The sequence below is a fragment of the Heptranchias perlo genome, chromosome 6, assembly GCF_035084215.1.
Source record: "Heptranchias perlo isolate sHepPer1 chromosome 6, sHepPer1.hap1, whole genome shotgun sequence".
Lineage (NCBI taxonomy): Eukaryota > Metazoa > Chordata > Chondrichthyes > Hexanchiformes > Hexanchidae > Heptranchias > Heptranchias perlo.
In genome coordinates, this window is record NC_090330.1 from 91679106 (window position 1) to 91696387 (window position 17282).

The window sequence follows — 17282 nt, forward strand, 5'->3', positions numbered from 1 at the left end:
GGCTTCCGGAGATTGGCTGTTGTTGGTGTTGAGTATTGATGCTGTCGCAGCGATGCCGTCATCGTGGGGGATACTGGTGTATAGTGCCGAGACGTCCATCGTGGTGAGAAGTGTTCCTGGTTCAACTGGTCCGTGGGTACTGAGTTTTTGTAGGAAGTCTGTAGTATCGCGACAGAAGCTGGGGGTTCCCTGTACGATGGGTTTCAGGATGCCCTCGATGTATCCAGAGAATTCAGATGTATTGCAAAGAAGCATACCGACAACTGGACAACCAGGAACACTACAGACGGTTACCCGCAGATCCGACCAAAGAACACACCCACCAGCTCAACAAACTGATCAAGACCTTCGATCCAGACCTTCAAAGCATCCTACGCACTCTCATCCCACGTAATCCCCGCGTGGGAGACTTCTACTGCCTCCCAAAGATACACAAAGCCAACACACCCGGACGTCCCATCGTATCAGGCAACGGAACCCTGTGTGAGAACCTCTCTGGATACATCGAGGGCATCCTGAAACCCATCGTACAGGGAACCCCCAGCTTCTGTCGCGACACTACAGACTTCCTACAAAAACTCAGTACCCACGGACCAGTTGAACCAGGAACACTTCTCACCACGATGGACGTCTCGGCACTATACACCAGTATCCCCCACGATGACGGCATCGCTGCGACAGCATCAATACTCAACACCAACAACAGCCAATCTCCGGAAGCCATCCGACAACTCATCCGCTTCATCCTGGATCACAATGTCTTCACCTTCGATAACCAGTTCTTTACCCAAACACACGGAACAGCCATGGGGACCAAATTCGCACCCCAATACGCCAACATTTTCATGCACAAGTTCGAGCAGGACTTCTTCACTGCACAAGACCTCCAACCAACACTATACACCAGATACATCGACGACATTTTCTTTCTATGGACCCACGGCAAGGAATCACTAAAGAGACTACACGATAACATCAACAAGTTGCATCCCACCATCAAGCTCACCATGGACTACTCCTCAGAATCAGTTTCTTTCTTGGACACACGAATCTCCATCAAAGACGGGCACCTCAGCACCTCACTCTACCGCAAGCCCACGGACAACCTCACGATGCTCCACTTTTCCAGCTTCCACCCTAACCACGTCAAAGAGGCCATCCCCTATGGACAGGCCCTGTGAATACACAGGGTCTGCTCAGACGAGGAGGAACGCGATGGACACCTACAGACGCTGAAAGACGCCCTAGTAAGAACGGGATATGATGCTCGACTCATCGATCGACAGTTCCGACGGGCCACAGCAAAAAATCGCATAGACCTCCTCAGGAGACTAACACGGGACGCAACCAACAGAGTACCCTTTGTCGTCCAGTACTTCCCCGGAGCGGAGAAACTACGCCATGTTCTCCGCAGCCTTCAACATGTCATCAATGAGGACAAACACCTCGCTATGGCCATCCCCACACCTCCACTACTCGCCTTTAAACAGCCACCCAACCTCAAACAGACCATCGTTCGCAGCAAATTACCTAGTTTTCAAGAGAACAGCGTCCACGACGCCACACAACCCTGCCACGGTAACCTCTGCAAGACATGCCAGATCATCGACACAGATACCACCATCACACGAGAGGACACCACCCACCAGGTGCATGGTTCATACTCCTGTGACTCGGCCAACGTTGTCTACCTCATACGTTGCAGGAAAGGATGCCCCAGAGCATGGTACATTGGCGAGACCATGCAGACGCTGCGACAACGGATGAACGGACACCGCGCAACAATCGCCAAACAGGAGGGTTCCCTCCCAGTCGGGGAACACTTCAGCAGTCATGGACATTCATCCACCGACCTTCGGGTAAGCGTACTCCAAGGCGGCCTTCGAGACACACGACAACGCAAAATCGTCGAGCAGAAATTGATAGCCAAGTTCCGCACCCATGAGGACGGCCTCAACCGGGATCTTGGGTTCATGTCACGCTACACGTTACCCCACCAGCGAACAAATGTTATCTGTTTTTAATATAATGGGTCATTTGCTGGCTCTCTCTGCCTTCCGGATGTTTCTGCCTCTCTCTGTTTTTTTTCTCTGTTTTTTTTCCCTGTTTGTTTTTTTGTTGAATGTGTATTCGGGGGTTCTGCAGGTGACACCTCTCTGTCTGAACACGGTGATTGCCTTGGCAACGGGCAGTTGCAGGGGCAGTCTGTAAACACCATGTATTGTTCTATATGTATAAATGCGTAGGCTTCAAGGAGCTCCTGAAACATTTACCTGAGGAAGGAGGAAGTCTCCGAAAGCTTGTGAATTTAAAATAAAATTGCTGGACTCTAACTTGGTGTTGTAAAATTGTTTACAATTAAAGGGTGAGACTGAGCTTTGTGATGTGTTGAGGGAAGCATACTTCTTCTCTCGCTTCGTTGCTGCAATACCAGTGACAACAGTAAGCGTGGAAAGAAGCTCTTATTGCCTCAAATGTATTAAGAGTTACTTCAGGAGCTCTGTGGATCAGAACATCTTTGCGCATTAGCCACCATTTCAATTGAAAACACACTGCTTTGTTTCCTTGAAAAGCAACCCATTGGTACAACAATGTCATTGAAAGGCTTGCAGCAAAATGGGGCAGGCAACTCGACCTACTCTAAGGAAAGAAAGCTGAAGTTTTCATTGTTGCTTTGTGAATATTGAATGAAAAGGAAAGCAATTGTAAAGTATCATTATTGTGATTAGGTGCCTCCAAAGATCTTCGCTTCTGGAATATTCCACTTGTGTTTCAATCATTCACCAGGATGTCTGGAGATAATTACATTGTAAATGGTAACGTTTTAATAAAGCGATTCTGCAGTTGGTGAAAGTTTCTTAGCAGCGAATGAATAGGAGTAAGATGGAATGAGAAATAAAGGATTCAGAGAGGAGACAACTGGGGTTGAGAAGAGTTGGCTAAAGGCTCAGGCAAAGAAGGTTATTCTTTCAAACTAAATGTGGGACAGTCAGGGACTGGAGATCCAATTTTGTCATCCTAATTTATGTGGCCGTGTATAACTTGTGTCTCACCTGCCATAATGGTCACCAGCTGCCATTGCTCATGGCCTCTGTGCAGTTTCCAAGGAGCCCTGCTACTTTAATGAGGTCCATGCAACCACAAGTGTTATTATTGAACAAATCTTCAGCATCCCGGAGTCCCAATCCAGATGCCTAGACAGGTCTGAAGGGGCCCTGCAATATGCTCCTGCTGGATTTATTTGAATTATAGTAGTCTGCTGCATTCTACTTAATTTTGCCCCAGCCAGAGGTTTCCTACTGCAATAGCCAAAGGAGCAACCAAATGTGATCAAACAGGGAAAAGGAGAAGATCCCCATCTGGTAGGCCGACAAAAGGTTGTGGAGGAGAATACCCTTCCTACAGCATGAATCATTGGAAACAACCTTATTAGGGACGACTTCTCCTAAACAATATCTGTAATCCTCTGAAACATAGATAGACATTACAAACTGCCTCTCATTCCATGCTATCATTAGTTACTATTAGCTACCATTGCCTGCACAGTCCCCTCCAAATAAATAGCTCCCATTACCAACCTCTGCACATCTTCAATAACAACCAGTACCAATACATGAAGTATCAGCTGCTTGGGAAATCAACACTTACTTATTTTTTTTTTATTCGTTCACGGGATGTGGGCGTCGCTGGCGAGGCCAGCATTTATTGCCCATCCCTATTATTCATACATCCAAATTGGACAAACAATTGTTTTTTTTACACTTCAGTGCTTTTCTTTGATGTTTCTAAATGCTCCCCCACCTGCTTCTTCCAGGTGCTACCTGAGTGCCTGGGATCCAGGAGGTGCCTAGCAGGTCAGTATTTGTATGAGCATTTTGGGCCTGACATGGCCTTACTCTTCAGTCATCGACATCCTGAGAAGTACCGACCACAGAATGCATCTGCAGCCTGAATCTGCCATATTACTGACAGTCCAGTAGGATTGTTGAAAACACCATTTTTAAGGCAGCTCTATTAATATTTAGGCACTTTTCGGCCATTTCTCCTACATAGCCTCAGTATCAAACCCTCCTACTTCGAGTATATCACAGCCAGATGCAGAGCAAGGCTTCCTCCATTCTGCCTCAACAATATGCCTCAGCTGAACTTCAGATGAGCACCACAACTGCATCAGTGTGGCATTTTTTCCATTTCCCATACCAGCCATCCTGTGACCTTGCTGAGTAGGATTGCTAATTAGTGCTAAATTAAGAACAGTTTTGTGCTGTAAGCCTCAATTGAAACTGAAAAAACTAATTTCACATAGAACCCTTACAACATGCCTAAAGAGAAGACTTTCATCCCATCAATCTGGGCTGGATTTGAATCAGGTCTGAGAGATTAAAGACCAATGTCTATCCACAGCAGTTCCCATATAATATTTTTGGCTGTTCAACATTGGTACCTGGCAATAAATTTCCCCTCTTCTCTGCACTGGTTTCTTCTTTTCCCTTTAGCCATCTTTACACTTTCTATTCTGAATCTCTCTGTGCAACTATCTCTTCTTCTGGGTCTATTGTGCTGCTTTTCCCTTTATTCTTCACCCTATTTGATCATGATGAACTGGTTGTTTCAGCATTTAATTTCTTTCCTGTTCAACAGGCAGAATTTCAGGATCAATATATCTCTCTCACTTTCAATCTTTAATTTATCAGTGATTCTGACTGTCACTTTTACTTTCCATCCAATGACTTGTTTTACTTACATCTTGCAATGCCCACTCCAGGTCTCTACCTGTGCATTCACTTAGCATTCTTCCCTAAAGAGTAGGCCTTTTGTCATTTGTATCTTAAATTTCTGTGTTCCAATTATCTTATCAATGCTGCTATTCTCCTACATTTTGGATACTATTATGACTGCCCCTCAACTCAGACACATCCTGAAGTGAGCTCATGCATGCTTGACATCAGGAGTTTTTGTCAAACATGACCTCCATTAACCTCACAATCTGTTGGACTCCTCAGGTTCATACTCGTCCAGTTTTAAATGTAAAGAATTAAGACTCCAAAACGACTTTCTTCGAAGTCATATGTGTTAAAACACAGTGCATTCTGACATTTAGATAAAGGTAGTACATTTTCTGAACCAGCGTACCTGTCTTCTAAAGTTGTTCTAACTTTTGTCATCGTACTCTGGTGGACTACAGTCTAACCTGGCCAATGTCAAGTCAGTCTCACTTCAACTATTTTTCTAATAGAGTTGTTTGAGCTTGCCTGCATGAAGGGTGATCCAGGGGCCATTTGTGTCACCATTTGCAAATGTATCGATGACCACGGAGATCTGCTTCCCTACCATGTATTATCCTTCCCATCTTTCAGCAGCTTCACTGCAAAAATAATGGGCCATAACTTGCTCCGACTGGCGTGGCACAGCTGTCCTCACATCCTGCAGACAAAGACTAAGAAAATACTTACCTCGTGATCTCCGATGTCCACTTGCTCCCTTTTCAATTTTTTTTTCAGTTCAGCGCTGTGATTTCAGTGCAGCTTCCTTCATAGTGATAGAGAATGGAAGCCATACCCACAGATCTGTCAAGAAGAGAAGTCACAAGCAGGCAAGTACAAAGTATTCATTTAAAGTAAACTTTTGTATGTTAGTTTAAATAAAAAATTAACATATCTTATAAAAAGCCAAGCAAATCATTTAATTTAATGAAACTTACAGAAGTTAAAAGTAAAAGAAATTTTTAAAAAATTAATGATCAAAAAATATTAAAAGAGTAATTTGACAGTCCACATTTTTAAAATTTAATTTTTTGTTGTTTCGCAGTCATTAACAGTTTAAAAAGTAGTGTAGGGCTGATGTTTTCCAGCATATCTTTTGGTGGCGTAAGTATCTTCGTTCCAGCTGGGCAGATGGGTAAGTTTACAAATGTTTAATGATTTGTATGATTTTAGAGTACCATGTCCCTTTAATTCAGAACTGTCAAACCGCCAGCAAACCAATGGGGGCAAGTTTACAATTTCGGGGCTTTACTGCGCATGTGTGCAATCGCGAACTTGCACAATCGATTCGCCAGCAGAGAGACAGGACGCCATTCAGGGATGGTGAGTAATTTCTGGGCCATTTTATTTGATAAGAAGTGATGGCTCCTGTGTTGGACAACACACAACTCCTTTGTTGTTTGTCATATTTCCCTTTCCATTTGGTTGCAGCCTTTCCGAGTTTCACTCAGTGAAGTTTTATAGACTGGGCATAATTTCAGGTAAGAAACATTAAGTATTCTGAGCATTCCCCTTCTTCAGCAGCCAGCTCCTGTCTAAGTAGGCAGGTCTCCCTCGCAAGATTCAACCTTGTGTTGGTGAGATCAACAACACAATAGACAATATAACCTCAAGACCTTTTATTCTCCTGACTGACATAAACAACAGTCTGCTGAAGAATGGCCCCCAATCTCATTGTGGATTCCTTTTTAGTCTTACTGAGCATGTATGTAATTGTGGTTCCCAGAACCCCAATGTATCATATTACTTCTTAAAGCAAAAATTCACCATATGACACCAAATATCGCTAAGACCGTAAGGCAGAGATTAACTTTGTCTTACACAAAGACTTTGGGGATTTTTTTCACTTTTTTGCATTTGTTTACTTAGTCATTTTACATGAATTCCATTTGCATGCAAGTTGTATTACAATGTTCTTAGTATACAATGGAATCATTATTCCTAGACTGTCTTTAGATCTTTTTGCAGACCCTACCAGTATAGATTACTATATCAGCTTAGCTTCATTTTGAATTCCGGTGTAAGCAAATACGATATGTTGGGCAGAATACAAGGCAATCTTCTGGCCATGAGAGTTAAGTTAGGTTGCATCCATTCTTAAGCAGCATCGAGATAGAGCAGGAACTGCATATTTGACCTTGTTCAGATATTCTGAATAGTTTTTTAACTGGCAATACAATTCTGCCTGCTTCCTCATTGTTTGAGCTATTAGTTTGCCATGCGAACACAAATGTCTCTACAAATTTAACAAAGATTAAAGTAAAGAACATTAGTCTGTTACCCATCTCAAGTTGCCATGGAATCTTTGTCTTGCAATTAGAAATTAGGAAAAAAAATCAGAGGAAGTGAATATATAGAATAGACTTCAAGGAAAAGTATTTAATGTTACCTTGATTAGTTCCTTTAAGAAAACAAGTTGAGCAAATATAGATTTAAGAACAGGATTGAAGGTCATAATGATAATTACAGCCACATATGTGCCTCCCTTAAGACACTGAGTGAGTTAACTGGAATCCACAATAGAGAAAATTGCATTTGGTCTGCGAAGACAATGGCTTGATTACTAAATGGCCTTTACTTGTTTCATAGGAGCTCATTTTCGTCCCTGTTTTCAGATGGCAATGGACGAATAGTGGAGGAAAAATGGCAGTGCACTACTCAGCTCTTCATTCCCGCTGCCGATCTGCCCATCACCATTTCCATCCAGGTCCATTTCAGGCGGGCAGCTAATTAAGTTATGCAAATCGAGGCCCTATGATGTACATTGGACACCGATACAATTTTTAGATAACAAAGGGTGGAATGTGCATCGCACACTCTCTGCCCATTGGTACTTGGCGTAGAGTGGCATTAACCAATGGTTCCTAAAGGGGCTGCTGCAGGCCACTCAAAAAACAGTAAGTAAAAGTTTTTAAAATGATTTTTGTGGGGTCATAGGAGCCTTAATGCTCCTGTTGGCCCCACAATTATCCAACAATTATACAAAGTAGCTCTTTCAGTAACTTCGCCTCTCCCTCTGGATCAACTACCTTTATCAAAATATTACAGATGTACAGTGGGAGATGTGAAAGAAGGCAAATCTACATTAAGTTGCTTATATATGAACACAAGAAGCATTAGAAATAAGGTAATAGAATCGGAGGCTGCTGTGGCAAAAACACGGCTAACCCCAGAGAATGTAAATTCATTTAATATTCAGGAGTGTTGAGTGTTCAGAAAGGACAGGAAGAAAAAGCTGGCATAGGCATATATTTATGCATATATGTCAGGGAAAATTGATAGGTAAATGAAATTGATCAAGAGGGACGGGAAAGTAACTGAAAGAACTACTTTGGATACATTTCTTTAACGTGGAAAATCTAGGCGAGCACTGGGGTATGATACAGGCCACTGTGTCAGCACAAGAAGGAGGACAGTTTGGTCGACAAAGATATGAAAGGACTGTGAGAATAGGAAAGTTATTTTAAAGGGTAAGTTTACTCAACCTAATATAAATTGGGTAAACCCAAGTGATCTACAGTCAGAATTAGTAAATTTAATGCATGACTGCTTCATGACTCAGAGTGTAAGGGAAGCCCTGAGAGGCAGAGCTCATCCTGACCTCATACTTATAAGTGAATGGTGGACGAGATAGGAAGAGAATTGTGAGGCAGCAATGTGTTCCAGGACTTTAGAGAGGAAAGGAAAGTTGGAGATAGAGCTGTAATTAGAGATACTAGAAGGTTTGAGGTTAAGTTTATAGAAGGGAGTGAATAGAGACAATGCTGAAAAATAAGCCCGGAAATTCCTCGGAGCTGCTCCTAATCCGGCGGTGTTACTTTGCTAGAAGTATGGCAGAAGCTTCCCGCTGCACTTCCAGTGAAGTAATTGTGGTGGTACGGGAGCAATTCCGAGGAATTTCCCAGCCATAGAGTTAGGCCAATGATGTCGGTGATCATGGAGCTGAGGAGGGGAGGTCAGATCATCTGGAACTGGTACTGGATCGGATTAAGGGAATAGTTGGTTGTTTCATTAATGAGTTTAACAAAAATGTGAGGAGACTAGGGGAAAGAAAAAAAGAACTTGTATTTATATAGTGCCTTTCACATCCTTAGAACATCATAAAGCACTTCACAGTCAATGAAGTACTTTTGAAGTGCAGTCAGCATTGTTATGTAGGCAAATGCAGCAATCAATTTGCACACAGCAAGTTCCCACAAATACTAATAAGATAATCTGTTTGATTAGTGTTACCTGAGGGCTAAATGTTTGCTAGGACACTGAGACCTCCCCAGCTCTTTTTCAAATAGTGCCAGGGATCCTTTACATGAACCTAAGCAGACAACTGGGGTCTTGGTTTAAAATCTTATCCAAAAGACAGCACTACTGACAGTGTATCACACCCTCAGTGCTGCACTGACGTGTCAGCCTAGATCATGTGCTCAATTCGCTGGAATGGGGCTTAAACAAATGACCTTCTGACTCAGAGACAAGGGTACTACCACTGAGCCAAGGCTGACAATTCTAAAAGCTACAGTGCATATATGCTGCATGCTTGATCATAAGGCCAGCAGAAGGAAGGGCTGAGAGTTAAAAGGAGAGTGCAGGGGTATAGAAGGCAGAGGCACCTGAGTTGATGGCTTTGATTTTGGACAAGAAGAAGCCCTTGATCTTCTTACACTAAATGGAAAGTAAGACTTAAGATAACACTTATGTTGATTTTCTGTGTTCTTCATCTCTCCCTTTCTCTTTCTTTATTTTTTTAATTCCAAATATTGATTTGCCTACTCAATTCTTTTAATTGATGGACTACATAAATCAATTTTTCACATTAGGTGTCAAAAAGCTGGATTGATTGGCTGAACGCTGTCAGATGAATGACAGCGAGAGCTCAGTATTGTGAAAATTACTTGTTAATGAGCAGCACATTCTTTACTGCAAAGTGCAACCATCTAGCTGTCTCCAGCTTGAATTGGAATAATAAATTCAACAACCTACAGGTCCCAAATCGACATTTTTGCTAACATCAATAAAGTTCTTCCCTAAATAATCATCCAATGTGCTCAACAAGGTAGATCTCATTTCTGGAATGATATTTGGAAATAATTTAAACTTAATTTTTTTCTACAGTGTGCTCATTGATGTGATTTGAGATCTTTGCAGCATGCTACAAGATGTTAACTTTAACAACATGCATATTGAAGAGTCAGCGAAACGTCACCAGTCTTTCAGAATGGTATATTTAGGTCATTTCAACAATTAAAAGAATAATATTCTCGAGACAATCTTTCTATAAACATGTCTCTTGCTAACCTTATTTCTTACCACCAAAAACATCAATTAGTTCAAACTCCTTCCTTAAGCCCTTGGAAAATTCTATCAACATGAACCAATCTAATTTTAAACTGATACGGTGCTCAATGATAAAACCTCCTTGGAGAAGCCTAGGAAAGAGATTTGAAGCATTAAAATGAGAATAAACAAAATTTGTATTTGACACATGTTCCGTCGGGTATCACCAAAAGACTGCATCAGCTATTCCAGGTAAGTTTACTCTTCATTATTTTCCTTGGTGCCCACTGTGGTTAACTGAAAAAACAGACGCATGCTTTGGTTGTATCTGAGAAAGAAACCTAGGAATTACTGTCAGTGTAAAAGTTTGCACCAGCAATAATTCAAGGCAATGGGGTAGTCAATTTGGGAGTGCAGCATAGCGCCTGTTTCTTGATTGGTCTTCACGGAGTTCCATATTGTTGGCCGTGAGTGCAGCTTCTGTGCACTGAAGCACACAATGCATGCGTTAGCTCAGTTAAAGATATTATTGCCAGCATAATTGGAGGTGATCTGTAAGTCTAAGCCAGAGCTTCCAATCTGCATATGCATAGAGCTCCCTCCATCCATGTAACCCAGGTATTGCAGCTGGGCTAGCATCTCTGTACAGAGATTGAACTGCAAAGTGGTGCATTTGTGTTTGTTTCCCTACATCATTGTTCTATATATGCCACAGAGTGGAGATTGCATTCAGTGCTCCCCTAGCACTCATCTTGGTTGAGGAATATCTACAAGAGCAGGAAAGGGCTAGCAGAGATATAAGGAGGCACTAAAGGCAAATTGCCCAGTCCCACCATTATGCTATGCATGAGGTGTACAGCCCCAGACACAGCTAACTGGAATTGATGGAAGAGCAGTGCCATAGGAAGCTAACTGTTTAGTAAATCACTGTTGTTATAAAGGCAAACACAGTAGCCAATTCGCACACAGCACAGTCCCACAAGCAGCAAATGAGATAACTGACCAGTTAATCTGTCTTTGGTGATGGTTGAAGGATAAATGTTTGCCAGGTCACCAGGAAAACGCACTCAATCTTCTCCAAATAGCACTATGTGATCTTTTACATCCATCCAAACAGGCAGATGGACTGTATTTTAACTTTTCATTTGAAAGACAACACTTCTTACAATGCAGCACTTAAGAAAAGTGTCAGCCTAGATTAAACGCTCAAATTGAGTGTGATCCGAACCTATAACTTGCTGATTCAGAAGTGAGAATGTTCATGGCTACTGTTATGTGTGAAGACCATATAATTGAATAGAGATATATAGAGCAACTTGTCATCACCTCTTGTGCTACATCCCCAACTCTGCCACCTGAAATATTACTCACAGCTTCTATAAATTTACATTTACTTTTCTGCAGGTGGGAAATTGAAGAGAAAAGAAATCCTGAATGTAATGGGATGCATCAATCACTTATTTATATAATAATGGGCCATCGTGCTGATGATGTTCTGGATATCATTTATGTACTGCTGTGTAATCATAAAGTCATCTCTTTTGAACAACTTCCAGGGAGTGCACACCAGTAAGGTTTGTTGCTTAAAGTCTTGAGATTGTAATAACTGTACAGGTAATTATCAAATGAAAGTTTTCTGTTTCTTACATCCTGTAGTTAGACCAATTTCTTTTGTCTGTGAATCTACTCATTAGATCCTGTAATATTATAATATTCCCAGGATATTGATTATCTAAATATGTAATTTTCTGTAATCCGAGGAGTCTGTAAATGTGATTTTCAGATTAAAGCTGATCATTCACTAGTCAGCCAAATGACCTGTCCATGTATAAAGGGACTTTCTTAAGGAAACAACCCAAAGTATGATGTACTGGATTTAAAGCAGTGGAAGAAATGGGTTGCCTCATGTGCTGTTAGTGGAAGAGAAGAATAATATCCTGTAATGTGCTGTGAAGCCACATAACTAAACCCACTGGCAGTTGGCAGCAATAATCAGAACATAACAAAATGTCACATTGTGATTGTCCAGAAAATGTCTCTTACTTTTATAAAATGTATCACTTAGGGAAACTGAGAAACTAAGAATGCAGATATTTACATTGCTTGGAGGAAACTTGGAGGTTGATGGAAAAATATTTACAACAGGGGTAATGAATTAACCTCGCTCTACTATGTTGGGGAGAAGCTTCCAATCCAACAATTGTTAAGCGAAGTGGGTCTTAATTGCTTATGGGCCACATTGATTGGCTACTCCATGAATTGACTACAATTCTGCTGGTAAAAATAATGATGTTAAAAATGGATTCTGACTATTTTGATTGCCAGATAAAACGGAAGGGTGGTGCCAGCTATGATTCTGCGGAACCTTCTGTCAGAAAAAAAGATTGTTAAATATTTGTGTAAATATTTAAACTCTTTTTCTGTCATTCATGTATATACACAATCACCAGCTAAATATGGGAGGAAGGTTATTCAACCTACCTAGAATGCTCTAGTATTAGGATAAATTCTAATTTCAATTAAATTTGGGGTCGTGACTCAATTCTTTGTTGTTGCAAGAAAGTTTGCATTCTCAGGCACCTTTGCTAGTTGCTGCATTAATTCAGTCAACTTACACGTTGTACTTATTACAAAGAGGTCCAATGAAGGCTGGACGCTATTCAATTGGAAAAAGAATCTTCTGAAGTAACTCAAAAGAAACACCTAATAATTAACATTTAAAAGATAAATACATGGGGCTCGAATTTAGCAGGCCTGCGGGTTCCCAGCGGGTGGTCCTCCGGGAGCGTGGTCAACACGCTCGGCGAAATTAGTGGGTTGCCCGCGCGATCGTAGCAGGCAACCCACTAATAGGAATCAATTACCTGCTTCTCCGGGGTCCACGGCGCTGGCCTGCGCGTCGGTCGGGCTGCGCATGCGCAGTACGATCTGTCAGCTGGAGGCTCTCTAGTTAAAGGGGCAGTCCTCCACTGACAGATGCTGCAACCAATGGGACAAATTGCAGCATGGAGCAGCCCTGGGGGAAGGCTGCTCCCAGTTTAATGATGCCTCACCCCAGGTATCATCAGATGGGGTGAGGAGGAGGGGGAGGACACAGATCTTCCCCCCGGCGGGCGGGAGGAAGCGGCCTGCCTCTGCCACCAAGAAGGCCTGGCTCGAGGTGGCAGAGGGGGTCATCTGCGCCACCAACATATCGCCCACCTGCATACAGTGCAGGAGGCGCTGCAATGACCGCAGTAGGTCAGCCGCAGTGAGAAGACGAAGTCTTTCCCCTACACTCCGTCTGCCACAACACTGCCCCCACCCCACATCTCCTTCGGCACCGCCAACACTATTCTGTCACATCACCCTTCATACCCACTCACACCCCATCCTCATCTTACCTCCACCTACTCACCTCGCCAGTACTCACCCTGCCACTAACACGCAACCCACTCCTCATACAATCTCATTGCTCCATCCCATACTCACCCTCTCGTGCATCTCCCTCACGGCCAGCCTCACTCAACCTGCCACCACCTGTGCTGCAGCCACAGGGCATGCATCACATATGTGCAGTAGGCAGCGTAAGGCAAACGTCTCGTCAGCATGAAGGGGGTGCACAAGGGTGTCTGAGGGTTTGTCATGGGTGTTACCCATATTGAATTTCAGAGCAACAAACAGCACACATTATATTGACACCACCACTGCCATGTCTCCGCGAATCCTGTCCGTTGTGTCCAATAATGCCCGCTCCTGGGTATCACTATGAGGACCCACCACTGATGCCACCCATCGTGTTACTGCAGAGTAGGTGCAGGTGTATTTGCAGGGCTCGTCCGCGCAGACGACTGAGAGACATCGGCGGTGTAGCCGGCTGCACCCTGGAAGGATGCGGAGGAGAAGGTGTGGAGGGCAGTGGTGACTTTGCCAGCGACAGGTAAGCAGTTGGTGCTGGGGCCAGCCAGAAGCAGCTCGGCATGAAAGAGGCTGCAGATCTCCACGACTACATGTCGAGCGAATCTGCGCCTCCCAGTGCACTGCTGCTCGGAGAGGTCCGAGGAGCTGCGCCTCGGTCTGTGGACCCTGTGGCGAGGGTAGTGCCCTCTGCGATGCGTCTCTCTCTGCGGTAGCCCTCCCTCCTGCTGTGCAGGTGGGCGTGCAACAACACCATGTTGGGGGGATCCACGTCCCTGCGGCGGACGGCGTGGACTGCGAGGCTGCTGGTGCTGGTCATGCTCTTCGTCCTCCGAGGGTCTCCACACACCACCCAACTGGCAGGTGTTGGTCTGAGGGGTTGTGCAGGGTAGGTGTGTGGTTCCTCGGACTGGGGCTGCGGTTTCGTGTCGGTCTGTCCTCTGGCTTGGCGGGGGGTGGTGGGGGGCAGGGGTTGCCCTATGTGACGCGGTGGCCTCCTGCGTGGGTGAGGGCTCTCCCCCGTGGAGCGCACCTTGGCACCTGCCACAGGCTGCTGGCTGCAACACGCCTGGTTGGAGGGAGACTGTTTCCCCCAGTGTGGGAAACTAACCGCCTTGAACCTAAAATCCCACACTTCCTCTTTTGACAGCTGCTTCAGCTCATTAACTGACCACAACGAGCAAGGTAAATACTCTCAAGTGGAACCCCGCTGGCTTTAATTGCCTGCGGGATTCCCACCAGCGGGGCTTGCGCGCGCAGCCCCGCACGTCAGCGCGGTACCCGGAAGTGGCCGGGATTTCGTCGCGATCCGGTCACGTGACCGGAGATCGGGATTTTCGGGGCCGCCCCGCTGGGAACCCACCGGAAACATGCTCCTAAAATCGAGCCCATGAAGTTAACTACATGTGGAAATTGCAGTTGCTAGTATTAGCGGATGGATTTTTAACCATTCATATGATTTACCTCTGCTATTTTAACAGAGGTGTGGACCGAACGTTAAGACCTCTATTAAAAGAGCAGACAGCCAAATGTCATAGGAATATGTAAAGTGTTCATCTACTAACATTGGCAACTTTAATTTCTGGCATCTAAAATTTAAACCATTCTGCAAAACAGTCGGTGAAGAATCTACGCATATATTGGGCTACAAATCTGGATATACATTTTTGAGAGAGTGAGCAAAACCTAATCTAGACTGACACTTCAGTACAGTACTAAGGGAAGGCTGCATTCTCAGAGGTGCCATCTTTGGGATGAGATGCCGAGACTCCATCTACTCTCTCAGGTTGACGTAAAAGATCCCACTGCACTATTCGAAGAATTGTAAACAATTTTACAACACCAAGTTATAGTCCAGCAATTTTATTTTAAATTCACAAGCTTTCGGAGGCTTCCTCCTTCCTCAGGTAAATGTTCAGGAGCTCCTCGAAGCCTACGCATTTATACATATAGAACAATACATGGTGTTTACAGAATGCCCCTGCAACTGCCCGTTGCCAAGGCAATCACCGTGTTCAGACAGAGAGGTGTCACCTGCAGAACCCCCGAATACACATTCAACAAAAAAACAAACAGGAAAAAAAAACAGAGAGAGGCAGAAACATCCGGAAGGCAGAGAAAGCCAGCAAATGACCCATTATATTAAAAACAGATAACATTTGTTCGCTGGTGGGGTAACGTGTAGCGTGACATGAACCCAAGATCCCGGTTGAGGCCGTCCTCATGGGTGCGGAACTTGGCTATCAATTTCTGCTCGACGATTTTGCGTTGTCGTGTGTCTCGAAGGCCGCCTTGGAGTACGCTTACCCGAAGGTCGGTGGATGAATGTCCATGACTGCTGAAGTGTTCCCCGACTGGGAGGGAACCCTCCTGTTTGGCGATTGTTGCGCGGTGTCCGTTCATCCGTTGTCGCAGCGTCTGCATGGTCTCGCCAATGTACCATGCTCTGGGGCATCCTTTCCTGCAACGTATGAGGTAGACAACGTTGGCCGAGTCACAGGAGTATGAACCATGCACCTGGTGGGTGGTGTCCTCTCGTGTGATGGTGGTATCTGTGTCGATGATCTAGCATGTCTTGCAGAGGTTACCGTGGCAGGGTTGTGTGGTGTCGTGGACGCTGTTCTCTTGAAAGCTGGGTAATTTGCTGCGAATTCTATTCGAAGAAGAGCAAGGGAGTTCTCCTGGTGGCTTGGCCAATATTTATCTCTCAACCAACATCACTAAAACAGATTATCTGGTTATTTCTCTCATTGTTTGTGGGACCTTGCTGTGCCCAATAAGGCTGTCAAGTTTCCCTACATTACAACAGCGGCTACAATTCATTGACTGTAAAATGCTTAGAGATGCCCTGAGGTTGTGAAAGATGCTATATAAATGTAAGTTCTTCTACCTTTTTGATCCTAAGCATGGTTATTATTTATTCATCTTGTCGATCAATAGGATACGTATAAATACAGGTGCTACTGAAATCAAATGTACTTGTGTGATGGAAAATATGAAGTTCCAAAAGTAAAATACAGCTAGCTATATCAAAATATAGATTTAACTGACGTTTGTAAGGCTGGAAGTACATAATAGGATATATCATTTGAAACTGTAAGATTGACTGAAAGCAAGTTCAAAACATGACATTTTAAAATTATAAATATTGTTGCATGAAATATATCTTGTACGCTGTAATTAAATATTTCATGCTTTGGACAAAAAAGTGCTGAATCAACAGAAAACTGTCAGTGTGACAGTCATCATTTCAAAAGTTGCTCTTTTTAGACATATAATAACATTGAAATGCTTACAATGCAGATTGAATGGAAACATCATTCACAATCTTGTAAATTTCAGCCAGAATTTAATTATCCCTATTACTGTTTGCAGCTCCATAACAATACATTGGAACATAGTTGTAAATGTTGTTCTCATGCAGCAATATGATACAGAGAGGCAATTCGATATTACATCATAATACTGCTTATGGCTGTGCTCGCCTGTTTCATTATAATGTATGTTCATAACTTATAGGTGACTACAAATGAGTAGTTCAAGTGATTGCCACATCAATTAAGATGCAAACCAAATTACCAGGAGACAAGGATTTGAGAGATTATGGAAAAAAAATCTGATTTTCTCAGTGAGAAAACTCTTAAAAACAAACAAAATGTGATTTGAAACTTCCACTGATCTACCTGAGATAATAGTGTCACCCAAAACTTCAGCAGAAATGGTCCATAGCAAGTTAAAGAAGAAAGAAAGCTTATAGGAGAATGTAAAGGAGTGAAATGATGTCAAAAGAAGAGCAAAGGATAAAAATGCTAGTTAAGATAGCAGACACTACCAGGGAATTATCCACCAGAT

At 43.4% G+C, this 17282-nt stretch overlaps 1 long non-coding RNA gene across 1 annotated transcript; it reads left to right on the top strand.

The window, feature by feature from the left end:
• Positions 1-6046: 6046 nt before the first annotated feature.
• On the top strand, positions 6047-12516 carry LOC137322572 (uncharacterized). The gene is made up of 4 exons (XR_010963183.1): positions 6047-6086; positions 6195-6244; positions 7353-7660; positions 11439-12516. It is a non-coding gene; the product is annotated as an uncharacterized lncRNA (long non-coding RNA).
• Positions 12517-17282: the final 4766 nt, after the last annotated feature.